This window comes from Mustela nigripes, chromosome 3 (genome assembly GCF_022355385.1).
Source record: "Mustela nigripes isolate SB6536 chromosome 3, MUSNIG.SB6536, whole genome shotgun sequence".
Taxonomy (NCBI): Eukaryota; Metazoa; Chordata; class Mammalia; order Carnivora; family Mustelidae; genus Mustela; species Mustela nigripes.
Window position 1 is genome coordinate 47,536,694 of NC_081559.1, and position 27,882 is coordinate 47,564,575.

General features: G+C 36.1%; 1 pseudogene; it reads left to right on the forward strand.

Moving 5' to 3' along the window:
* Positions 1 to 24,434: 24,434 nt before the first annotated feature.
* Positions 24,435 to 25,336, forward strand: LOC132014459 (small ribosomal subunit protein uS2-like; annotated as a pseudogene).
* The last annotated feature ends 2,546 nt before the right edge of the window (positions 25,337 to 27,882 follow it).

Below are 27,882 nucleotides of genomic sequence, written 5' to 3' on the forward strand. Positions count from 1 at the left end.
CTGGGTATTTACTCCAAAGATACAGAGGTAATGAAAACAAGGGCCACCTGTACCCCAATGTTCATAGCAGCAATGGCCACAATCGCCAGCATGTGGAAAGAACCAAGATGCCCTTCAACGGACGAATGGATAAAGAGGATATGGTCCATATATATAATTGAGCATTATGCCTCCATCAGAAATGATGAATACTTTTGTATCAACATGGATGGGACTGGGAGAGATTACACTGAGTGAAATAAGTCAAGCAGAGAGAGTCAGGTATCATATGGTTTCACTTACTTGTGGAGCATAAGGAATAACATAGAGGACATTGAGAGATGGAGAGGAAAAGTGATTTGGGGAAAACAGGAGGGAGAGACAAACCATGAGTTACTGTGGACCCTGAGAAACAAACTGAGGGTTTTGGAGGGGAGGTCAGTGGCAGGGGGTGAGCTTGGTGGTGGGTATTATGGAGGGCACATATTGCATGGAGCACTGGGTGTGGTGCATAAACAATAAATTTCGGAACACTGAAAAGAAATAAAATAAAATGGAAAAAAAAAAAGAAACCAAGTTCTGGGTGCTTATTGCTACTAAGATGTGCTTATTGCTACTGTGATGCTGTCAGTCTTTAATTTTAGCCACTATTTGGGGTTTGTGTTATTGGGATTTTAATTTTCTCTTCTCTGATGCATAAAGGTTAAGTGCCTTTTTATATGCTTTTTAACTATTGTATATCATTATTTATGATATGTCCAAATGTTTTGCCCATTTTAATGCATTTTACATTCCTTTTCACTGCTTTTTACTTTTTTTTAAGAGAATTATAGGATTCTTCTATATTTCCTGAACATGTTATATGAATCTTTGTTAAATATACATACACACATCACTATGTTGCAGATGTCTTCCCTAAGTCTGACTTGCCTATTTACTTTTTAATCAATTTATTTAATATTTATAATAAAATTGACGTATTTTAATGTATACATAATTATAGATCTGTTAGGGCCTAAATGTGTAATTTTATTATTTGTTTTCTGTTTGTTCTGTCTCTTGTTCTTCTGTTTTTTGTTTTGTTTTGTTTTATTGTCTTCCCGGGAGTTTCATGAACATTTATTGGATTATCTCTTCATGTATAGTGTTTTTAAGTGTATCACATTGTATAGCATAATGCTTTGTATAGCTTTCTCAGTAGTTGCTCTAGATATTATAATATGCATGTCTAACTTACCTTAATCAACAGGTATCAGTGAAGTGTGGAAATGTTACTTTCATTTAATTCCTTTTGCCTTCCCACTTTTTAAATAATTTTTTAAAAGAATTTTCTCTACATATGTTGGGCACCCCTCAAATGGGGTTATAATTTTTGGATCAGTCATCAAATGTGATTTCAGAAACTCATAAGAAGGATAGTATTATATTTGTTATTGTACTTATACCCCTATTTTTACCCATTTCAAAGTTTTTCTTTATGTTCTGGAGTTCCAAGTCTTCTTTTATCATTTAATTAATTAATTAATTATTTTAATTTAATATTTTAATTTTGTATAAACATATAATGTATTATTAGCCCCAGGGGTACAGGTCTGTGAATCGCCAGGTTTCCACACTTCACAGCACTCACTATAGCACATACCCTCCTCAATGTCCATAACCCCACCACCCTCTCCCGACCCCCCTTCCCCCCGCCACCCTCAGTTTCTTTTGTGACATTAAGAGTCTCTTATGGTTTGTCTCCCTCCTGATCCCATCTTGTTTCATTTATTCTTTTCCTACTCCCCAAACCCCCCATGTTGCATCTCCACTTCCTCATATCAGGGAGATATATGATAGTTGTCTTTCTCTGATTGACTTATTGACTCCGATAGACTTATTTTACTAAGCATGATACCCTCTAGTTCCATCCACATTGTTGCAAATGGCAAGATTTCATTTCTTTTGATGGCTGCATAGTATTCCATTGTGTATATATACCACTTCTTCTTTATCCATTCATCTGTTGATGGACATCTAGGTTCTTTCCATAGTTTAGCTATTGTAGACATTGATGCTATAAACATTCGGGTGCACATGCCCCTTTGGATCACTAAATTTGTATCTTTAGGGTAAATACCCAGTAGTGCAATTGCTGGGTCATAGGGTAGTTCTATTTCAAACTTTTGAGGAACCTCCATGATGTTTTCCAGAGTGGTTGCACCAGCTTACATTTCACCAACAGTGTAGAAGGGTTCCCCTTTCTCCACATCCTCCCCAGCATCTGTAATTTCCTGACTTGTTTAATTTTAGCCATTCTGACTGGTGTGAGGTGGTATCTCATTGTGGTTTTGATTTGTATTTCCCTGATGCCGGGTCTATTGGCTATCTGGATGCCTTCTTTGCAGAAATGTCTGTTCATGTCCTCTGCCCATTTCTTGATTGGATTATTTGTTCTTTGGGTGTTAGTTTGCTAAGTTCTTTATAGATTTTGGACACTAGCCCTTTATGTCCTTTGCAAATATCTTCTCCCATTCTGTCAGTTGTCTTTTGATTTTGTTAACTGTTTCCTTTGCTGTGCAAAAGCTTTTGATCTTGATGAAATCCCAATAGTTCCTAGTTTCCCTTGCCTTTGGGAATATTCCTAGGAAGAAGTTGCTGTGGCTGAGGTCAAAGAGGTTGCTACCTGTGTTCTCCTCAAGGATTTGGATAGACTCATTTCTCACATTGAGGTACTTCATCCATTTTGAGTCTATTTTCATGTATGGTGTAAGGAAATGGTCCAATTTCATTTTTCTACATGTGGCTGTCCAATTTTCCCAACACCATTTATTGAAGAGGCTGTCTTTTTCCACTGGACATTCTTTCCTATTTTGTCGAAGATTAGTTGACCATAGATTTGAGGGTCTATTTCTGGGCTCTCTATTCTGTTCCATTGATCTATGTGTCTGTTTTTGTGCCAGTACCATGTTGTCTTGATGATGACAGCTTTGTAATAGAGCTTGAAGTCCGGAATTGTGATGCCACCAACGTTGGCTTTCTTTTTCAATATCCCTTTGGCTATTCGAGGTCTTTTCTGGTTCCATATAAATTTTAGAATTATTTGTTCCATTTCTTTGAAAAAGATGGATGGTACTTTGATAGGAATTGCATTAAATGTGTAGATTGCTTTAGGTAGCATAGACATTTTCACAATATTTATTCTTCCAATCCAGGAGCATGGAACATTTTCCATTTCTTTGTGTCTTCCTTAATTTCTTTTATGGTACTTTATAGTTTTCTGAGTATAGATTCTTAGCCTCTTTGGTTATGTTTATTTCTAGGTATCTTATAGTTTTGGGTGCAATTGTAAATGGGATTGACTCCTTAATTTCTCTTTCTTCTGTCTTGTTGTTGGTGTAGAGAAATGCAACTGATTTCTGTGCATTGATTTTATGTCCTGACACTTTACTGAATTCCTGTAAGAATTCTAGCAGTTTTGGAGTGGAGTCTTTTGGGTTTTCCACATATAGTATCATATCATCTGCAAAGAGTGATAATTTGACTTCTTCTTTGCCAATTTGGATGCCTTTAATTTCTTTTTGTTGTCTGATTGCTGAGGCTAGGTCTTCTAGTACTATATTGAATAGCAGTGGTGATAATGGACATCCCTGCCGTGTTCCTGACCTTAATGGAAAAGCTTTCAGTTTTTCTCCATTAAGAATGATATTTGCGGTGGGTTTTTCATAGATGGCTTTGATAATATTGAGGTATGTGCCCTCTATCCCTATACTTTGTAGAATTTTGATTAGGAAGGGATGCTGTACTTTGTCAAATGCATTTTCAGCATCTATTGAGAGTATCATATGGTTCTTGTTATTTTACTAATGTGTTGTATCACATTGATTGATTTGTGGATGGAATAAATCCATCCACAAATGGAATGCAGCCCTGGAATAAATCCCACTTGGTCATGGTGAATAATCCTTTTAACGTACTGTTTAATCCTATTGGCTAGTATTTTGGTGAGAATTTTTGCATCTGTGTTCATCAAGAATATTGGTCTGTAATTCTCTTTTTTGATGGGATCCTTGTCTGTTTTTGGGATCAAGGTGATGCTGGCCTCATAAAATTAGTTTGGAAGTTTTCCTTCCATTTCTATTTTTTGGAACAATTTCAGGAGAATAGGAATTAATTCTTCTTTAAATGTTTGGTAGAATTCTCCTGGGAAGCCTTCTGGCCCTGGGCTTTTGTTTGTTTGGAGATTTTTGATGACTGTTTCAATCTCCTTACTGGTTATGGGTCTCTTTAGGTTTTCTATTTCCTCCTGGTTCAGTTGTGGTATTTTATGTCTCTAGGAATGAATCCGTTTCTTCCAGATTGTCGAATTTGTTGGCATAGAGTTGCTCATAGTATGTTCTTATAATTGTTTGTATTTCTTTAGTGCATAATATGTTCTTATAATAGTTTGTATTTCTTTGGTGTTGGTTGTGATCTCTCCTCTTTCATTCATGATTTTATTTATTTGGGTCCTTTCTCTTTTCTTTTTGATAAGTCTGGCCAGTGGTTTATCAATCTTATTAATTCTTTCAAAGAACCATCTCCGAGTTTCGTTGATTTGTTCTTTTTTTGTTTGTTTGATTTCTGCTCTGATCTTTATGATTTCCTCTTCTCCTGCTGGGTGTAGGCTTTCTTTCTTGTTCTTTCTCCAGCTCCTTTAGGTGTAGGGTGAGGTTATGTATTTGAGACCTTTCTTGTTTCTTGAGAAAGGCTTGTACCACTATATATTTTCTTCTTAGGACTGCCTTTGCTGTGTCCCACAGATTTTGAATCATTGTGTTTTCATTATCATTTGTTTCCATGAATTTTTTAAATTCTTCTTTAATTTCCTGGTTGACCCATGCATTCTTTATAAGGATACTGTTTAGTCTCTATGTATTTGGGTTCTTCCCAAATTTCCTCTTGTGATTGAGTTCTAGCTTCAGAGCATTGTCATCTGAAAATATGCTAGGAATGATCCCAATCTTTTGATACCAGTTGAGACCTGATTTAGGACCCAGGATGTGATCTATTCTGGAGAATGTTCCATGTGCACTAGAGAAGATTGTGTATTCTGTTTCTTTGGGATGGAATGTTCTGAATATATCTGTGGTGTCCATCTGGTCCAGTGTGTCATTTAAGGCCTTTATTTCCTTGTTGATCTTTTGCTTGGATGATCTGTCCATTTCAGTGAGGGGAATGTTAAAGTCCCTTACTATTATTGTATTATTGTTGATGTGTTTTTTTGATTTTGTTATTAATTGGTTTATATAGTTGGCTGCTCCCCCATTAGGGGCATAGATATTTAAAATTGTTAGATCTTCTTGTTGGCAGACCTTTTAAGTATGATATAGTGTCCTTCCTCATCTCTTATTATAGTCTTTGGCTTAAAATCTAATTGATCTGATATAAGGATTGCCACCCCAGTTTTCTTCTGATGTCCATTAGCATGGTAAATTGTTTTCCACCCTCTCATTTTAAATCTGGAGGTGTTTTTGGGTCTGAAATGAGTTTCTTGTAGGCAACATATTGATGGGTTTTGTTTTTTTATCCATTCTGATACCATGACTTTTGATTGGGGCATTTAGCCTATTAACATTCAGGGTAACAAATGAGAGATATAAATTTAGTGCCATCGTATTGCCTGTAAGGTGACTGTTACTGTATATTGTCTCTGTTCCATTCTGATCTACTACTTTTAGGGTCTCTCTTTGCTTAGAGGAGGACCCCTTTCAATATTTCCTGTAGAGCTGGTTTGGTATTTGCAAATTCTTTCTCTCTCTCTCTCTCTCTCTCTTTTTTTTTTTTTTTTTTTTTTTTTGTCCAGCAAGCTTTTTATCTCTCCTCTATTTTCAATGATAGCCTAGCTGGATATAGTATTCTTGGCTGCATGTTTTTCTCGCTTAGTGCTCTGAATATATCATGCCAGTTTTTTCTGGCCTGTCAGGTCTCTGTGGATAAGTTGCTGCCAATCTAATATTTTTACCATTGTATGTTACAGACTTCTTTTCCCGGGCTGCTTTTAGGATTTTTCTCTCTGTCGCTAAGACTTGTAAATTTTACTATTAGGTGACGGGATGTGGGCCTATTCTTGTTGATTTTGAGGGGGGTTCTCTGCGCCTCTGGATTTTGATGCTTGTTCTCTGCCATATTAAGGAAATTCTCTCCAATAATTCTCTCCAATATACCTTCTGCTCCCCTCTCTCTTTCTTCTTCTTCTAGAATCCCAATTATTCTAATGTTGTTTTGTCTTATGGTATCACTCATCTCTCGAATTCTCCCCTCGTGATCCAGTAGCTGTTTGTTCCTCTTTTGCTTAGCTTCTTTATTCTCTGTCATTTGGTCTTCTATATCACTAATTCTTTCTTCTGCCTCATTTATCCTAGCAATGAGAACCTCCATTTTTGATTACACCTCATTAATAGCTTTTTAAATTTCAACTTGGTTAGATTTTAGTTTTTTTATTTCTCCAGAAAGGGCTTTTATATCTCCAGAGAGGGTTTCTCTAATATCTTCCATGCCTTTTTTGAGCCCAGCTAGAACCTTGAGAACTGTCATTCTGAACTCTAGATCTGACATATTGCCAATGTCTGCACTGATTAGGTTCTAGCTTTTGGTACTGCCTCTTCTTCTTTTTTTTGTGGTGAGTGTTTCCTCCTTGTCATTTTCTCCAGATATGAGTATGAAGGAGCAAATAAAATACTAAAAGGGTGGCAAAGACCCCAGGAAAATGCGCTTTAACCAAATCAGAAGAGATCTCTAATCGTTGGGGGGAGGGGGAGAAAGGGGATAAAAAGAAGTTCAGAAAAAAAATTTTAAAAAGAAAACAAATAAGGAAAAAATATAAAAAAGAAAAATATATATATATTAGACTGGTGACCAGAACAGGGTCACCCACTTAATTTTAGGAGTATTTTGTTCTCTTAGAAGAAACTACCTCTAAAAATTTTAAAGAATGAAAAACATATATAAGGGGAAACACATGAAGGGATAAAATATGCCTATAGATGTGAAAAAAATTTTTTTTAATTTCTGAAAAAGAAGTTGATACAGTAAGTTGGTTGGGGGATATAAAGAGAAAGAAAGTGGAGAGAATTTGCTTGGGCTGGAGACTAGAACAAGCCCGGAGCTAGACTTATGGTATATTTTGATCTATTAGAGGAAGTTGTACTCCAAATTTTTTAGAAGAAAAAAACCCTATGAGTATACAAAAAAAAAGGTAAATACAATGGATAAAATATGACTATAATAATGAAGTTTCAAAAAAGATTATTATTTTTTATGAAAGGTATTGTTAAGATAAGCTAGTTTAAAAACATTAAAAAAGAAATGGGGAAAAGTTAAAAAAAATTTAGCAGAAGAAAAAATAAAAATAAAAAAAATTAAATTAACTGCAAGACTAAAGAATCATGGGGAGAAAGCCATGAGTTCTGTGCTTTGCTTTCTCCTCTGGAATTCTGCTGTTCTTCTTGGTAAGTGAAGTTGGTCTTGGGTGGATTTCTTGTTGATCTTCTGGGGGAGGGGCCTGTTGTAGTGTTTCTCAAGTGTCTTTGCCCGAGGTGGAATTGCACCACCCTTACCAGGGGCCAGGCTAAGTAATCCGCTCGGGTTTGCTTTTGGGAGCTTTTGTTACCTGAACGCTTTCCCATAGAGTTCTGGAGAACGTGAATGAAAATGGCAACTTCCAAATCTCTGGCCCAGAGGAGCCAAGAGTTCACCACCCCCCATTCCTCAGTGTGCCCTCAGAGAAAAGTTCTCAATCAGTCCTGTCTCCCTGGCCTCTGGCCGCACTCCGAGCTCACCCAGCCTGTGACCGGTTCTAGGTAACCCCGAGCTGAGAGCTCACTCCTTGGCTCTGTCTCTGTAGCTGGCTTCCCTGCTCTAATACCTGCGACACTCAGACCCCCCCGATCCTTCTGTGACCCTGCGGGACCTGGGGCCACGCTGACCCAGAGTGGGCTACACCCTGGTTTAGCCTCTGGAGCAGTGTCCCTCAGTGAGCAGACTTTTAAAAGTCCTGATTTAGTGCTCTATTGCTCCGCTGCTTGCCGGGAGCCAGACCCTCCCCCCACGGTCTATCTTCCTGTTGCTTTGGATTCACTTCTCTGCCGGTCCTACCTTTCAGAAAGTGGTTGATTTTCTGTTTCTAGAATTGCTGTTCTTCTTCTCTTCAATCTCCCATTGGTTTTGTAGGTGTTTGCAATGGTTAGATAAGCTATCTAGCTGATCTCCTGCTACCTGATGTAGTCTCAGCCTGCTACTTCTCTGCCATCTTGACTCCTCCCTCTTCATTTAATTTATGTTTGGAGAAACACCACTAGCCATTCTTCAGGAGTAGGTTTACTAGTTACAAAGTTTCTTAGTTTTCCTTCACATAAGTATGTCTTCAGTTCTCTTTTGTGCCTGAATATATTTTCCAGATATAAAATGCATGATTGACAACTCTTGAAAAACTATTGTGCCTCTTTATTCTGGCCTGTTGGTTTCAGATGAGAAATCACTCAAATTGGTATTCCTTTACAAGTAATATGTCATTTTTTAAAGATCTTTGTCTTTAGTTTTCAGAAGTTTAATTGTTAATTAATTATTAATTGATTTCTTTGGGTTTCTACTTGAGGTTTTCTCAGCCTCTTGAATACGTGGTCTTAAATCTTTTCCCAGTTCGGGGAGTTTTCAGTCATCATTTTATTAGAATACTTTTTTTTTAGTTCCATTCTTTTCCTTTTCTCTTTCTGGGACTCTGATGATATGAATGTTAGTTTTTTTGTTTATTTCTTTGTTTTGTTTTTTCATTATCACTGAGACTTTGTTAAGCTTTTTCAGTCTATTTTCTCACTGTTTTTTAGCTGGGTAAATTCTGTTGATCTTTTCTCAAGTTCACTGCTTCTGTCTTTGTCATCAGCACTCTACTATTGAGCCCATCCAAAAAGTGCATTTTATAATTCTATATTACATTTTATAATTATATAATTTTCATTTGGTTCTTTTTTATACCTTCTTTTTGTTTTTGTTGTTGAGATTTTCTAGTTCTTCATTTGAGAAGAATTTCTAAATGCTCTTTTTGGTATTTTTTGATGGCAACTTTAAAATTCTTGTCAGATGATTCCAAGGTCTGATTCTTCTCATCTTGGCATCTGCTGGTTATCTTTTCTCATTCTAGTTGTGATTTTTCTGCTTCTTGGTATGAGTGACATATGGGTGTCCTGGAGATTTTAGATTTTATGTAAATGAACCTCTGGATTCTGTTTAATACTTTTTTTCTTAAAGATTTTATTTATTTATTTGACAGAGAGAGAGAGAGAGAGAGATCACAAGTAGGCAGGGAGACAGGCAGAGAAAGAGGGGGAAGTAGGCTCCCTGCTGAGCAGAGAGCCAAGGATGGATCCCAGGACCCTGAGATCATGACCTGAGGCAAAGGCAAAGGCTTAACCCACTGAGCCACCCAAGTGCCCCTCTGTTTAATACTTTTAAACCTGTATTTCCCCTGTTAGGTGTAATATAAGGGCTGGGTGGGTATATCTATTCCACTTCCCATTATGCAAATGAAAGGCAGTGATTCATACAGCTTTGCGGCAGGTGGGTAGAGTGACAGGTCAGTTCCTCTCTTAGCCCCCTGACACCTTGCCAAGTACAAGTGGAGCATTGGCCAAGCCTGACTTTTTACTCTGAGAGGGCCCTAGCTGATGACAGAGGAAGGGGAGGAGGGAAGTCACATATCACCCAGTGCCACTTTTTTCTCCTCCCTCCTTTTATCTCTTGATGCCAGCTCTCTGTTGGGCCCCATTGACACTGCAGTGGGGGTGTGAAGCAGAGTGGTGATGAGCCCCACTTCTCACTGGCTCATTAAGTCTCTGCAGCCAGATGGGAGTGGAGGTTCAGCATATTTCTGGATCTGCTAATACCACCTGGGCGGGGCAATCAAAGCATTCACTATTTTTGTTGGGCAGGAGCTGGAAGACCAATTTACTACTCAGCCATGCTGACACTAATGTGGCAGGGGAATCAGAATCTTGCCTGCTTTAGCCAGGTGGGACTGGGAGCTGGGGTTGGTGGGTAGAAGAATCCTTCCCTGCTTGTCCCTGATGCCACCACTGTGTGGGGACATTGGAGTACCACTGTCTGATGTCCCTGTGCAAGAGATGTGGGAGGTAAAGTGGAGATGGAGGGTTAACAATCACCTCATTTCTTGGCCCAGTTGAAACTATGGGAGTGTATTCATGGGGATGGATTTTCCATTGGTTTTTGGTTTGAGTAGGGTAGATATTGCCAAAAATGTTTTCTGTTAGGCTACCCTTTCCCTGGTATTTTGGCTAAGAGGAATAGGCATTGCTTGAAGACTTTTCTTTTAGGGTGGGGGTGTCTACACCCGCTGGAAGTTCTAGCTTAGAGGCTTCTGTGGGGCCCTGTCTGAGATATATGGGAGGCAATAAAGAAACACAGGAAACTCACCTCAAATCGCATGGTCCCCAGACAATTTGCCCTTCCACCTTTCAGAGCCCATCTGTGATTGTTTTCATGTTGTATGGGTGGTGAGAGTAAGGATCCGGAAGGAAAGGGCTTTATCTTGGTCAGAACTGGAAGTCACCAACATGTTTTTTTCCCTTTCTTTCTTTCTTTCTTTCTTTCTTTTTTTTTATGTCACCAACAGTATCTTTTGAAGAACTTAAGTTTTTAAATTTATGAATACTAGTTACCTTTTTTTTTCTTTCATGAATCGGATGCCACCTTTAAATAAGGTGTTAGCTATTATTTTTCATAAATGCCCTATATCAGGTTTAGAAGTTCCTTTCTACTCCTAATTTGTTGGGAGTTTTTTTAATTAGTCATGTATGTTGAATTTTGTGACATGTTTTTCTACATCTGTTGAGATGAGTATATGTTTTTTCTAAGTTTGTTATCTGTGGAAATACTTTGTTAATATTTGAATGTCAAATTAACTTTGTATTTCTGGCACAAACCCCACTTAGTCATAGTGTATTATACTTTTTAAATTTGTTAGATTTATTTTGCTTAAATTTTGTTTACAAACTTTTCCTGCATTTTCATTGAGAATATTGGTTTGTAGTTTGTGTTTTATTATTATTTCTTTGTCAGTTTTTGGTATCAGCATTTTCCTTAGACAATACTTGGTTATATTTTCTAGACCTTCTCAGTGCCCATAAACCTCATTTCTATTTCTTGTTTCAGCAGGTCTTCTTTTGATATATTCCCACCTTGCCAACAATAATTAAAGCCTCTGATGGTTAGTAATTAACTTCAAGGTCAAGAATACATTAGTATACATTTGAATTACAATCTTTTGATTTATAGTGGCCCCAAAATGAAGGTAATTAAATGTTATAGCATTAAACTGTGATCAAATCTTTAAGGATGAATATTCAAGTAGTTCATTTAAATAAGAAGCCTGAAATTAAAAAACTAAAATTTTTGCAGGAATTCTTCTAAACCATCTCCACATCAATTGTTTTTAGCTGGTTTTCCTAATAAAATACTTTAGTGACCATAAAAAATATAAACATGAAACATACTTAAACTTGTTCCTATTTTTCCCCATTGGTTTTTAACTTTACTAAACTATTGTGAACTAATTATGCAAAGTGATGATAATTAATTTGCATCTTTAGACAAGTGAAAGCTTTTTACAAAGGATGGTTATTAAATGTTTAGTATCTCTAAGGAGGTTGGAGAAAGAAAAAATAAATAAATCCTTATTGCTAGAAGAAATAAGGGGTTTACAGAACAGAAGAACACAAATAAGGATTCTTTTTTTTTTTTTTTTAAAGATTTTATTTATTTATTTGACAGAGAGAGAGATCACAAATAGGCAGAGAGACAGACAGAGAGAGAGATGAGGAGAAGCAGGCTCCCTGCTGAGCAGAGAGCCCCATGTGGGACTCGATCCCAGGCCCCTGGGATCATGACCTGAGCTGAAGGCAGAGGCTTAACCCACTGAGCCACCCAGGCGCCCCACAAATAAGGATTCTTTGATGCTAGCTCTGGTACCACTAAGAGAGTCTATGGTTTCTTTTCCCTGCACTAGTTCTATATGGTGCAGTTCCCTCCATCTTTCATTACAGTAATGCCTTAAATTTGATATTTAAATCAGTTGATTATTAGAAACTCAATTTTTATTAAAAAATTTAAGTGAGGTATAAGATTATCTGATAAATAGAACATGAATCTTCCATATGATTTAAATTTTTCTATTGTTTTCCCTTGCTTATAAAAAGCTTAATACAAATCTTTACATTTCCAGGTAGTTTTAATAGCATTGCTGTTTTTAAGACTACTCTTTCCTGATACAACCTTATTTGAAATGTTTCCATCTCTCAATAACTGTGTTTTTCCATCTTCATTCTATGCTTGATATGTCAGATTTAAGGGGATCCAAAATGCTCTTGTGCAAGGTTATATGATAGTACAGTATAACTTGAATGAGACCATTATCACAAAGGAAGCTGCACTTTAACAACCTTCTCAAGTATTTTGGTAGTACAGCAGAGGAGGGGAACTTTTCTTCAGGACCTTCTCTCCACCTTCTATCTACTAGCTCTGAGTGAGTGAACCCTTGGTGTTCCTGCAGCCTTGATTTTCAAGATACTTGATCTCTGAAAGCTTTGGGTTTTTTAAGAGTTGTTCAAAATTTTGAGCTTACCAATTAAACTCTGTTTTTAAATTATTTTTGAATCTTTAGAATATGTATTTCCTGCCTTTATGTGGTATTTCAGCAGAAGATGAGGTGTTAAATGTGCTATCTTTACAAGATATACACTTTATTTAATATTCACATTAACTCTGAATGGTAAGTAATGTTATATGTACTTTTTTTTTTTTTTAATGGTAAACAGAGGACGAAGCTCCAGCTTCGAGAGACTAAGTTATATATTCAAGATCACACAACTAATTGGTAACAGAACACATACTAAGTCCAAGGCATACTTGAAACTACAACCCATGATCTTGTCTTGAAGTATGGTCAGGATGGCCTAGTACCAATTTAGAAGAATTTCCAGTAGAGGGGAGATTCATACAACATTTCAGACACCATGAAGGCTTATTCTGAAATCCTTTGCAACATTATCTAAAATCATAAATGTTCAGCTATGCAGATACACAAGTGACTGTAAAATGAATGAGCATCATTTTGCTACTTCCATGAGTTAACAGATTTGCTTATTAAAACTTCAGAGAAGTAAGTGAAATCTTATCTTTCTTTTTCTATCCAATTAAAATTCCATAAATTCTATAAACCCCTAAATTTTATAAAAACCAACATTTTGATTTTTTACATAAAGACGGTAAAATAAAATGGAACTAGAATATCCTGAAATCTTTGGGAAAGTTTAAGAGATATCTCAAATATCTACAATTTAAAAATCCTATTCTTGGCCAAAAGTATGGCTGTATGACTAACATCAATGGCTAGAATTTTATATTTCTTGTACTTAAAGAAGATTTTATTGTATATTCTTTATTAAAAGAAAACCTTTATTTTTTAATCATTTGAAGAATTGATTTTGTTATCCATTGTCTTGTAGAAAAATGAGATTATAGATAGGGTAGGTAGAATAGTCAAGAAAATTGCATTTTATTTTTTATCTCTATGCATGTATTCATTGCTTAAAGGGTCTCATTAGCCTTTAAGTTTACCATGCAGTCACAAAACTCTTTGATATGTGATTGAACATTGGTTCTCAGCAAATGCTGTGAAAGCATCACAGAGTGTGGCAGACTCTATGGACATCTCTCTTTGAACCTGGGAGAGCCCTTTGAAGGGTTCTAGTTGCTGCTGATAATGATTCACACTTGAAACCAACTGGGTGACTGGAGCTAGCTCATCCAGAGAGGTCTGAGTGTCCCAGGGTAGTTTCTTGACTGGTAGATGTGCGAAGTATACTCACTGCCTTGCTTCCAGAAGGGAGATAGCAGCCTGGTACAATCCTAGAGTCAGACTGAGTATAGATGCACCAGAAATCAATTCCTTGATTAGCTTCTCTGACTTTTCATTTTGCTTCCTTCGCTTCTGGTCTTTCCTGAGAAGACTCCCTTAAAAAACAACTTGGAGAAGAACCCTAGTCTTAGAGTCTGCTATTAGGGAACTAGATTTACAACTTGTGGCAATTTAGCTATCAGAATTCACCTTACTTGTCTATATTTCAAGAGTGTGCCTAGGTTTACTTTTGATCTATATAGAGGCCTCTATAGCCATTAAGATCGCTGGTTGTGTTACTTGATTCTATTTTGCCTTTTTTCTATACTCTTCTTCTGTTGATGGAAAATACCGAGGTTATATATTATAAACAAGAAGAATTTCATTGGCTGTTGAATGTGAAAGGAAAATGCTCATTTTATTGTATTTTTGAGGATATTACTAAGAGTATGACACATAGCAAAGTGACAATCAATGGTAGTCACCTCCTTTCTTGCTGTATGCTTTTAGACATATTTTATAATCACTCTTCTGTCTGTTCCAAATTTTATTTGTATCTCACCCATTTCTCCTACTGGCAGCTTCTCACTGTGTTCTATGTATTTGTCAGTTTTACCTGTTTTGAAATATAATGGATATCAAACAGAAGCTGATTTTTACCCCCATCCGATGTGGACACCATTAATTTATAACAAAGCTATTTTCCCATTACTGAGGAAAAAAAGAAAAAGAAAGCAAACAGCTGGTTTGATGGGGAAAAAAATCTGCCTTAATCCTTGGGGAATGAGGAGTTCAGACGTGATACAAGCTGACAGAGGGTGAAAAAATAATCTTCAGGCAGATAAGTTAGTGCAGCTAGGATGGGCAGGATAGGATGGCATCCTGGAGAAGAGAACACAGGGTATCCTGGGGTCACACAGTTCACTTATAAAAGGTGATATGGGGAATGGCAATAATCAGTTTACTAGTGTTTACAATAATGAAAGAGTGCTAAAAATATAGAAATGAAGTTTTGGATATAGCACATATAAAGGAGATTCATCTGCTCAGAATCCTTTTAAGATTATTGTTCTATCTCAGTTGATATTTTCCTAAACACCAGTAGAGGCCTCCAGATACTTCATTTAGTAAATAAACACACCATCCCTACACAGGGGAAAGGATGATGCCTATTGTGTCCACTGATAAGGAGAGGAATCAAATGGAATCTTTGATGAAGATGAATTCAGTGAGAATCAACTATGATTAGAAGAGGTGTTAAACTTTGTTGTATAACCTACTCAAATGCCCATTAAAAAAATACTTGGTCTAGATTAGGAAGTCAGGATACATGTAATTATCATTATTTTAGATCACATTAAACTAATTAGCACAATGTGGACATTTCTCTGTGAATAATTTATCATGTCAGTAAGTCTCAAGCCACCTAACTTGCCCAGTATTCTTGGAATCAAAACACTGTAGTTGAAGAGGATGGCAGCAAGGTAATTTGTGGACCCCAACCTGGGTTATTTGGCAAGTAATACTTTTCTGTCTCAAGTTTTGAACTGAGCATAATTATAACAGAAAGTGTGTGAAATAGTTACTAGCCATGAAAGCTAGTAACTAGCCATGAAATACATGTTTACTAGTTACTAGCCATGAAAATACAGCTAACTCAATAAAGAACCTACTAATGAGCAGTCTGAAACTCCTCTTTTATTTTTGTTTATTTGAGAGAGAGAGTGAGAGCGAGTGGAGGGAGGGGCAGAAGGAAAGAATCTTCAGGCAGACTCCCCTCTGAGTGCAGAGCCTGCCTATGTGTCTACCTGGGACCTTCTCTCAGGACCCATGAGATCATGACTTGAGCCAAAACCTAGAGTCCAGTAGGATGCTTAACTGACTGAGCCACCCAGGCTCCCCACTCCTCTTTTATTTTTAAGTGTATGTGCATTTATATGTGTGATTGCAAATAAGCTACAAAATCTACATGACTATTATTGATTAACCACACATTTTCCCCCTAAGTTTTAATGAATAATCACAACTAGGAATCATCTAGGTTCTGTAACGCCCTAGGACATCTGCTGCTTCTGAGGTAAATCCATCAGATTCTATGAATCACTGATAAAATCCCCTCAGCCCCAGCCCCCTATTAACTTAAGAAACTCCAGCAGCTTCATTAAATTTTAGACACTTCTCTGACTGTACCTTTAGCTGACAGTATAAATACATTCATTTTGCTGTCACATTAATTGATTTTAGCTAATTAGGAGCATTTTTTTTTTGCCCTAATTTGATAAGGAAGTGTGAATGCATTTTCCCCCCACAGCAGGTTTGTTATTTGCTGGGGTATTAGGAGAGTGTTAATTAGGCACAGTTCTGTCAGGCTGACGGTTCTAAACAGCATTCACCACACAGACTAAAACGGGCAGAGTGGAAGCTGAGTTTTGGCCACCAGTGTGATTTGTCGGAGTAGGTTAGCTACCTCTGCACTAGAAATCTGCCATAGGTAAATATGTGTATGCTAGAGAAGTACCAAATCTGTTCTTTCCTTCTACAAATGCTCCTCATAGCTGAGGTCTCCCTTTACCCCATTTCAAAACCTCTCAGGAAGCTGTCTCCCCTCAGTCACTGTCATTCTCTCTCAACCCTTTGGCAACCAGTTTTGTGTTCATCCTGCCCCTTCTTAATTTTAAGGCAAAAGTCACGGTTTTTGAAAATTCACTGGTCCTGAGGTATTTGTAGATCTTTTGAGCAGTTGGGCTCAGAGATTTCTTTGTTGAGTCTCCTCTGCTGAAGGCATAAAGGGGCTGACTGACTGCTGTCTGCCTGGAGCAGTGAAGCAAAGGGAAAGAAACAACAGAGCAGTTGATATTCCTGCTAGAGCTTGTTTGTAAATGGAGCCCATTCAGTGTCTTTTGTTTATTTGTGAGACTTTTCTTAGGAAATGTATAAAAAGGGACTTGAAACAACCATTTCGGAAAGGAGAAGAAAGGATGTTTGACAACATCATTTCCAATTTTGTGAGAAATGCTCATTTTTATCATGTGAGTTTTCTGTGAAGATACAGTTGTTCTCTAAGGCATGTGCTTTGTATTTCCTTTGTTTTCTCTTGTATCTTTACACTAACCCTTAACACATTAGTCTCCCATACTGCTTGTGATGAATCTGTAAATAATAGGAGCAAATAAAATCATCTCTGAACATCCTACATTTATTAATTTCTAGAATTTTGATTTCTGCAAATCATACCTCAAATGTTAATCTCACTACCAAAAGACCTTTTTAAAACCTTCATTGCAAGTTATCTGCTGTCATCTGCTATTTATAAGTGCCTTTGAGTCACAGAGTATATGCGTCTAAAAGAGGACAGAGGACGGAACCCATTAACAGAATGCCAAGCTCTCTGACAGAAGTATTGATGCAGTGGAAGGAATATATTTGGAGACTCCATCCATCTGTTGGTTATGAACTTGTTTACTTGGTCTATTGTGAGTCTTACTTGTCTTTGTAAAATGCGGATATTAATACCTCTTCTAGCATAGCTGTCATTATTAAATGTCTTTTTTTTTTTTGTCATCCTCATGTTCATCATGGTCCTTGTTAATTTTTAAAACAAAAGTCATGATCATTTAATAATGGTTAGCAAATAATAGGTGATTATTTATGTGACTACTCTCTGTTGTCCCCCATTACTATAAGCTCCATGAGGATGACGTATGTATCTCATTTCAACACTGTGTCCCCAGCTCCTGGCATGTGGCAGACATTCAATAAATGTTTGTTGTATAGCTGTGAAATGTCAGCTATTATGGCACCCAATATTGATAAGATTGTTACTTTTTGTAGTTAAAATTTACTAGCAAAATCCAGCATACACACAAATTATATAAAAACAAAAGCACTATTTATATTTGTATTGGAAGTAAGTCCAAAAATACATTATATAAGCTTCCATCTCAAGAACAGAGGAAAAAAGCAAATCAAAGCCAAAGCCTTTCCAAAGAAAGTAGAAAGAAGAAATCCTAAAAATAAGATCTGAAATCAGTGAAATAGGAAACTAATATAAAATAGTGAAAAATCAACAAACAAAAGGTAATTTTGCTAATCAAATTACTAATAAAATTCCTAAGTCTTTAACAAAATTGACAAAGAGAAAATAGAGAAAATGAAACATTACCAATGTGATAGATTTAAAAAAGTGGTTATTATCACAACCTGTGTGACACAGTTGGTTGAGCATCTGACTCTTGGTTTCAGCTCAGGTCATGATTTCAGGGTCCTGAGATTGAGCCCTGCATTGGGCTCTGTGTTAAGCACAGAGTCTGCTTTGGATTCGTTATTCCTTCCCCTCTGCCCTTCCTGGCCATGTGCTCTGTATCCTTCTGTCTCATCCTCTCTTTCAAATAAATTGATAAATGGTGGTGGGGCGCCTGGGTGGCTCAGTGGGTTAAGCCGCTGCCTTCGGCTCAGGTCATGATCTCAGGGTCCTGGGCTCTCTGCTCAGCGGGGAGCCTGCTTCCCTCTTTCTCTCTCTGCCTGCCTCTCTGACTACTTGTGATTTCTCTCTGTCAAGTTAATAAATAAAATCTTTAAAAAAAATGGTGGCTATTATATGGATACTAAAATCAATTTAAAAAGCATTATTGAGAAAACTTTAGACATCTACTATGTAAATGAAATTTTAAAATTTTACAAAAATAATTACCAAAAATGATACCATTTATCACCTATATTCTGAGGAAATTGAAAATATTATCATGAAAACCTCCCAGAAGAAAACTCCAAGCACTAAATGGCATCCTCATGAATGCTTCTTAATACCTATAATGAGTGAACTTTTAAGAACTGGAAGAGGAGCACTTCTTAATACATTTTATGAAGTCACCATAATCTTGATACCAAAATTTGACCAGAACACTACAAAAAAGGGAGAATTAGCAACCAAACATAGATGTGAATAATCTTTAAAAATTAGTAAATATTATATAACATATACAAATCCCCATGATTCATGCATATATAAGCCTCATTTTTAATGGGGTGACTTAACAATGAGATATCAGTCAATTTCACAATTATGTTTATAGCAGCACTATCTTTAAGTTATATACTGGAAACAACCCAAATGTCCTTTAACAGAATAGGTATATAAATTGTGGTACGGGAGCACCTGGGTGGCTCAGTGGATTAAGCCGCTGCCTTCAGCTCAGGTCATGATCTCAGGGTTCTGGAATCGAGCCCCACATCAGGCTCTCTGCTCGGCGGGGAGCCTGCTTCCCCCTTTCTCTCTGCCTGACTCTCTGCCTACTTGTGATCTCTGTCTGTCAAATAAATAAATAAAATCTTTAAATTGTGGTACGTTTATAAAATGAAATACTATACAGCTATGAGATTAAATGAACTCTAAATTAAAAAAACACACACACAAAACAAAACACAAGTGACAATCACAAAGACAGTATTGAGCAAAAGAAGCCAAAGTATTATAAATCAGATAATGGTTAAGGTTGGATGGAGGTAGTAGTGACTGGGAAGCAGTAGGAATGAGGTTTGAAATTGTTTTTTCTTGATATGGGTGACTTATGGTGATGTGTTCAATGGTGAAAATCCATTAACATATTCAATTATGATTAGTGCTTCTATACGAATGTTTATAGTACTTCAAAAAGAAGTTCAGATGATGCGCACACACCAACAAAATGTAATAATGTACCCTAATATTTGACCTGCAAAGCTTTGCATATGTGTCTGTGGTATGTGGCAGCAAACTCCCATTGTGACCACCGTAGCATCAAACAAATCATATTTACTATAAAGTAAGGGGAAAAATTAAGTAAATGCAATAAGAACTAAGTTGCTTAGTCTGGACAGCAGGTGCTCATATAAATGTATAAATAGATGAATCCGTAATATGCATATTGCTTTTTTTTCCCTTACTTTTTCTCTAAAGGGTTTACACTGTAATCATTATTCAGTGCTCATAAATAAAAATATATATATTATCATTTCTTATTGTCCAAAGAGCATTTTATTACATAGATATATTAAAATCAACTTAAAAATTACCTTTGTCTAAACATTTTAGGTGGTTTTCAAACTATTGCTATTCTGAACAGTGCCTAAAAGGTCTCCCTTTACAATGTCTGGAGTGCTCTGCTTCTGGCAATCTGTCATGTACATTCCATTTCATCATTGTTCACTGCCAGGTGCACACAATTCACATGACAGAGAGAAAGGCCGTACCAGTATTCTTAATCATAACGGAACTCTTCTTTTCCAGAATGGCATCTCAGAAGCCTATTCTAAAATAATGTTCCTTGAGACCACTCCTGATTAGAGATATTAGAAGGTCTAGGTAAAGAAACAATTCAACTTTATTACCTTCGGCTCTGCTGTATTCTTTGAGGAGGCTGGGATGTTATGTTGCAGTTGTTCTGAAACTTTCCAATAACTAACATTTTGCATATTTTTAACCTAAAAATGAAGTGCTCATTTTATGAGCATATTTTAAATTCCTAGTAATGCCTCAACTTTTCATGCTTTCTTATTCGAATAAAATCAAATTCTGCTCAAAAGAAAATGAAAGAAAGAAAAAGGAATAGAAGAATAGCTCTGAAAACATACTGTTCCTCATTTTTCTTGACACTGTATTTCCATCCAAATGAATGCATATTATACTTTCAAAGTGGTAAATAGATGTTCATAATTCATTAATCCATAGCTCAAAAGCAAGGACAAATGTTATTTCTGTGCCACCATTTATTTAAAGGCAAGTAAAAGAATGCAATTCTGATTTCATTGCAGTGAGATTATTCTTCTTCACATGAGATGCAACATCTACATGGGCAAACACAGCTGACTCTTTGCAGTAGCTCTCTAGGAGAGAATGAAAGGAGATAAATCCATTGAGTTGCACAAGGCCAACCTGACCAGAGACTCAAATCCTGTAAAACTTGATTTGAGTCAAGCAAGGAGGGAAACTTCCTCTTCAAAACACATGGTAGGTGGCACCTCCTTCCTTTAAAATGTTTAGGTAAGATAAGCTATTTCATAACAATATACAGTGTCACTTTCCCAGGAAAACATGTCTTAGGGAATGACTGATTCAGTTTTCTTTTGATAAATAAACCTTAAGCGGTCTTGCATCCATTTCTTTCCCTTCAATCTGTCACTTTATTCTTGTTTATAATGAATGAATCCAATCTGCTTGGATGTGTAAGTAAAAATTTATAAAAACAAAGCTAGTACACTTCGGAAATGTGCTGTCGTGTATTTTTATTTTTCCATGCCTTTGAGAAAAGTTCTTGTTGATTTTTCCTCTAATACCAGGGCAACTTTGAGTAGCCATCATTTGAGGGTAATTTGCTCTGATATTCTTGTGTACTGGCCTATATGCTGAAGAATGTTTTTTTCTTCCCTTTAAAATTGTTGACTACATGAGCTAGAGATAGAGCTCTTCAGAATCCACAGAAAGGTGACAACATAGCAGGATAAATGTACTAATTGTTCCTCAAATAAAATATCTGAAAAAATTTAAATGAACATCTGTTTGAAGAATAGAGCTATTAAAGGGAATGTTCTGCACAAACAATATGCCACGCAGAATAGTTGTACAATAATGCTGTGAAATTGTTTAATTAACTCATAAAAGAGGGAATCTAATACAGGAAATGTATGCAGTGCACTCGGGAGATATTTGACAGTCTTTAAGAGCAGATGTGATTATGATTATAATTATTTTAGTAAATTGAACCATAATTTCTTTTTCTGTTGTACAATAAGGTGCATTATATTATGAATCTTAAGTAAAGAAAACCTTTAAACATAAGAAATTCATGCAAATCATGACTTCTGTTAAAGCTACAGTATTGCTATCATTACCTTTTTAAATTGAGGCTTAGCCTTGTAAATACAGCTGAGAAAAATAAGTTTTCAACATGTAACTGGGTGGAATTTTAGGTGTACTTTGTTGAAATTGGTTTCAGTATTTTGTAGACATGACTTTCACCATAGATTTGGATCATAAAATAGTATTTTTAATCTCTTATTTATAAGATCAATTATTTATTTATTATTGATAAAGTCATGGTGTGTAGTGAGTATGGAGCATTTTTATTTTATTATCAGAGAAACTCCATCAGAGACCCTATAGTACTGAACATGAGGGCTACGACTGTTTTTCTTTTCCTTCCTTTATGTGTGAGGTCAACTGCTTTGACTTGAAGGGGATTCATTAACTACCATGATATATATTAAGTTTGTTTGATATTACTATGCAAATTTATTATATCTATGCCCTTCTATTATTTTTCACTCATTCATTTTGGAAATTACATATTTATATATTCATAACTTTAGTCAGTAATTACAAGAAAGTTACATTTTCTGTATATTGCCTTTATCACTCTTATTAACTAAAATTACTGCTAGAAGGAAATTAATCAGACAAATTAGTATGCTTATTCATGAAACCTAGATTATAGTAAACCCCAATATTAAGACTAATGAAACAATTACTTATTTAATCATTATTAAAAATGAGAACATTGCTCAGATATTTGACAGTAACTGCAGCAAGCTTTGAAAGTAGACAAATGAATGTGTTTTTCTTGACTGCTCTTTCATGAAAGCAAGATTATTATCACCTGCTGGGAATTTTGCTTTCATATTTGATATTTTCCCTAGGATAAAAAGTCTCTCCTTACAAGAAAAAGAGAAAATTTAATTTCTCCAATAGACTTCTCTCTTTGAAAGTTAAGCTATTCTGACTCTGACTTTTCAAAAGTTAAGATGTATGTTAAGATGTATGTAAGTCAAGGCTACAGCCACTTACAGGCACAATATTTTTGCTAGGTTACAAAAATACATACCATATAGAAGTATAAATATTTACTTAAAGTATTCCTTAAAACAAATTGAATAAAATTTAGGTTAGTCATGTATTAAAAAGTGAAAGGACTAGTACTATAGGACTGAAAATTAATATTCCTCATCCTCTCCTTATCTACATGCTATGTCAGCAGCTTTGTGGTGCCCAGTTTATTTAATCATGCCTGCTTTTAGGTCTTCTAGGTGAATACCTTCATGTCCTGCTTTTCTTATTTCTCCATTTAGACATTAGAGGAAAGTTAGTGATTTTCTGCTATAATAGCTAAAGATTTTAGTCACAAACTTCCCATGTTTTATTCCCTCTCTGTCTAAAAAGTTCTGGTTTAGTAACTTTATTAGGTACTTTTGGTAATCTAAATATTATATGAAAAATATCTATTGGGCACTTGGGTGGCTCAGTGGGTTAAAACCTCTGCCTTCGGCTCAGGTCATGATCCCAGGGTCCGGGGATCGAGCCCTGAATTGGGCTCTCTGCTCAACGGGGAGCCTGCCTCCCCACCTCTCTCTCTGCCTGCTTCTCTGCCTACTTGTGATCTCTGTCTGTCAAAGATATAAAATCTTTTAAAATAAAAAAAAGGAAAAATACCTATTTATTTTTGTATCAAATCCAAACACTTTCTTGACTCATGATATTGTAAAGTAAAAATTTCAGCATTCCTAACACTTTCTTACTCTACTTTCTATCATACTTGGGTTGTTGGACAAAATAGTGGATGAAATTTGAATTTTACATTTGAATTTTAAATAAACAACAACAAATTTTTTATCAGCGTGTCCCAACTTTGTATATATTCATTTTTCCGTATAAAGTGATATTTGATTAATTAGATGAGAAAGAAGAGCATATGGGGGGGTACAGAAAATAAGATAACCAATTTACCTGTATAGCCCCCAAAATTGTAGGAGTTGGGGGTACCAGATACTTCTGAATTGGGCTTAGGAGACAAAGCTAAAATCAGAAATATTGGTGAAAGGAATATTTTATTTCAGGAGTAGCTACACTCCCAGATCACCTCTCCAAGGCATCATAGCCAGGTTAAATCCAAGTCAGAAGAATTTCCCAGCAGAGGAAATTAAGTTTCCATTTCTGGCAAAGTTGATCTAAAGAGACTGTTAACTCAGGGACATTAAGCAAAACAAAGAACAGGGTGTAGCCCTGAAATGGAAGCAAGAAGATTGAGTGGAAATCAGTGTTCTGTACTGGGAGTCTTTCAGCCTTCTTTTCTTTTTGGCTCTCAGAATGCTGATGGTAGTGCCATTGAGAAGTAACCTAAAGAGTTCCTAGCCTGGGCTCAAAAGACTGGCTCAAAACAAAAGGTTTACAAAACTATCATTAGGACATCTCAAGTGAAGTAGCATGGTCCCCTGTTTATTGCTCTTGGTGAGAGCCATCAATCCAATGATTTTTTCCTTCTTCAAAGTTTTATGATCTCATATTTAAATATAAGTTGCTGACTAGGGAAAATCAAACATTGGAACTTCATAATGCAGAAGGCAAAAACCAAAGTGAACAAGTAGAGAAGGGAGACTCAGAGGAAACAAAGTTGATAAAGGAAAGACAATAAAACTAAAAAAAACAAAGAGCACTACCTGGGCAGGGGTTCATACAGCCTTGTTTTGCATTCCCATCATAACTTAAAGGGAAACTTTCACAATGTCCTGAGTCCTTGATGTTCTGCAAATGAAGGAAGGGGATGCCCTCAAATTCCTTACAGCAGGAATCCAGTTAAGCAGCACCAACCTTTACTTTCAAATGGGACAGTACATCTACAGAAGGAAAAGTGGTGACATCTACATCATAAATCTGAAGAGAACCTGGGAGAAGCTTCTACTGGCAGCTCATGTCATTGTTGCACTGAAAACCCAGCTGATGTCACTGTATATCATCCAGGAATACTGGTCAATAAACCATGTTGGAATTTGTTGCTGCTACTGGAGCCACTCCTTCACTCCTGAAAACTTCATTAACAAAATTCAAGCAGCCTTCCAGGAGCTGAGACTTTTGGTGGTTATTGATCCCAAAGCTGACTATCAACTTCTCACAGAAGTGTCTTTTATTAACCTGCCTACCACCGGAGTGTAACACAGACTCTTCTCTGCACTTTATGGACTCTCTCTTGCAACAAGAGTGAAGCTCACTCAGTGGGTCTGATGTGGTGGATGCTAGCCCTGGAAGTTCTACACAAGCATGGCACCATTTCCTGTAAAAAAAACATGGGAGGTCAGGCCTGATCTCTACTTCTTCAGAGATCCTGAAGAACTTGAAAAGGAAGAACAGGCCTCTACTGAAAATGCTGTGACCAAAGAGGAATTTCAGGGTCAAGTGGATCACTCCAGTTCGTGAGTTCACTGCTACTCAACCTGAAGTTGCAACCTGAAGAAGGGATCCAGGTGCCCTCTTTGCCTACTCAGCAGTTCCCTACTGAAGACTGGAATGCCCAGCCAGCCCCTGAAGACTGGTCTGCCACTCCCACTGCTCTGGCCACTGAATGGATAGGAACAACCATTGAGTTATCTTCAGCTGCTCTTCCACAGAATCTAACAAAATGGAAATAAAATTGACAGATAATAATTCCTAAAAATTAAAAAAAAAAAGATAAAAGAAAGAAACTGCAAGTAAAGTTCTCAGTAAGAGAAGACATTGCATTTGATCAAAGAACAGGATATTTTCACAAGGGAGCTTCTCTTGAATAAGAAAGAACTCTTTCAAACTACAAGCAGGATAAGAATAAGCCTAAAAATCAGTAAGATGGCTGGAATATATATATTTGAGGCAGTCTTCTTAGAACTAACACCAAAAGACAAAAGGTGAAAAATTGGAAGAGAAGTTAAGAAAATAATATTTTTCCAAAAGGTACAACTAGTGAATAATATGAGTTCCAAATGAGAGAACAGAACAAAGTGTAAAAAATTATGAAATAATACATATAGTTCAAGTATCAACCTCCTTTTCGCTTTTTAATAAAACAGCGAAAGAAAACAGTAGAGTATTGTATAAGAGTCCTGAGGGAAAATGATTTTCAACTTATAATACTATACTCAGCTAAACTATCAATCAAGAGTGAAGGCAGAAATAAAAATATTTTCAGACACGCAATGTCTCAAAAATTTACTTCCTATGAAACCGTTCTCAGGAAACCACCTGAAAAATGTGCCAGTAACAAAGTGGGGTAAACTAAGGAAGAATAAAACATGGAATCTGAGATACAGAGGTGAAACAGAAGGAAGGTGAAGAGAATTTCAAGATAATAGTGCAAGAGAGTCTCAGGAAAATAGTTACTCAGCCAAGTCCAAGATGGAGAGGAGACAATGTTCTAGTAGATACTGAAAGCTTACCTGATGTGTTTGACCACGTTTAAGCATATTTTTAAAGTTCTGTTTTACAAGTTGAGGATGAACTAGTGTTGATTACTTATAAAGCAAAGTAAATGGAATAAAAAAATGTAATTACTAACTCCCAGAAAAAACAAATATTTGCAATGAAGGAAACATAATTAAAGAATGCTATCTGGGTGAGCTCTAATAAATATAGTTATAATAATATATGTATTAAATATTAATCTGATAAAAATTATGACATAGATTGAGAAGATGGTGATAAGGTAAGAGAGGGAAAGAGAGAGAAGTGGACATTTGTAAAAAGTCTCAAATACTCTTCTTGTATTATTCGAAGGATTAGATATTCTAAAAAACTGAAAAATCAAGATATAGGTATGTAATATTTTATTAACAAGTAAAATGCAGGTAGCAGAAGAAATAACTTTAAAAAGATGAAAATGTTTACTTGTGATGATCAGGACTTTGGAATACAGAGAAATGGAGCAGAAAATAGCTTTTTTTTTTCCTTTTGTTACCTATAAAGGTATTTGTCTCTAAAATTATGTATATTATGTGTAAATAAATGAACAAATAATAGTAATAAATAAACAGATAAGACTGTTACATGTTCATTTTCTTATGGAAAGGAAGAAAAGAAATAAGTAAATTAAGCCAAATGAACCCAGTAAAAGAAAGTATAAGAGTACCTGCAAGTATCAGAACATGACATTTTACAACTTAGAGGAAAGGTGATATTATTTTTCTGCAGCAATTCACATAGTGTAGTTTATAAGTTAATAAGAAACAGAAAGTAAATTGTGGCAGAGTTTCTTTTTTGTACTCACAGCCCTAAGGTCTTTGTGAAAAATGGCAATAGGCTCATGTCATGGTTTCTTACTGGAAATGGAAAGGCAGAGAGAGATTCCACAAGGCTGCCCCTGCTTGTAGGAGCCATAGACACTGACACTCAGAGACTTGATGCATTGCGTCCTTCTGTAGCTGGGTTTTTAAATAAAAGCCCAGAAAATATGTCACCACTGAAATGAAAACTTCATTGGTACCCTTTGCAGACCAAAGCAATTCTCAGGATTCTACCACTGGAAGTGATCAAGCATCACAAAAAGACTTGGCTCTGTTGGGTGGAGTCTTGAGACAAGTGAAAATAATCGAAAGGAAAGGAAGAGGAAAAAGAACTATTTTTAATGTCTGTTATGGAATAGACTTTAGGACACTTCTAAGTACCCTATATCATATAATCTTTCCCAAAGAAATGGGAATTAAATATAGTACTGATAACATATGGCAAAGAAAAGTCACCCTTAGATTTCCAGGAGAAATCATAGCTTTATTCAGCAGGTGCTGAGCTCAGTAGAATTCCATTTTTCATAGAGGTGGTAGGATACTACTAGCAATGCAAACTTAGCTATGCCAATAAAATTATGGAGTTCAGATCAAGGAAGATAATGGTTATACTGTACTTTGTCTGGATCATACCACATTTGGAGTATTAAGGGATTTGGTTACATTGGAACACAGGCTGAATAAATGAACAATGACTGTCAGGAGAATTAAAACCAAATTGTGAGGAGAAATCAATATTAACATATTGTATTCACATGAGGAATATTTAGAAGAACCAAGGATTTAAGCCTATAGGAACGAAGACCTATTGGTGCACATTATGGCTCCTTTTTAAGTCTTTTCTTTTTTTTTTCTTTTCTCTTCTTTATCTATCTTTCTTTCTTTCTTTCTTTCTTTCTTTCTTTCTTTCTTTCTTTCTTTCT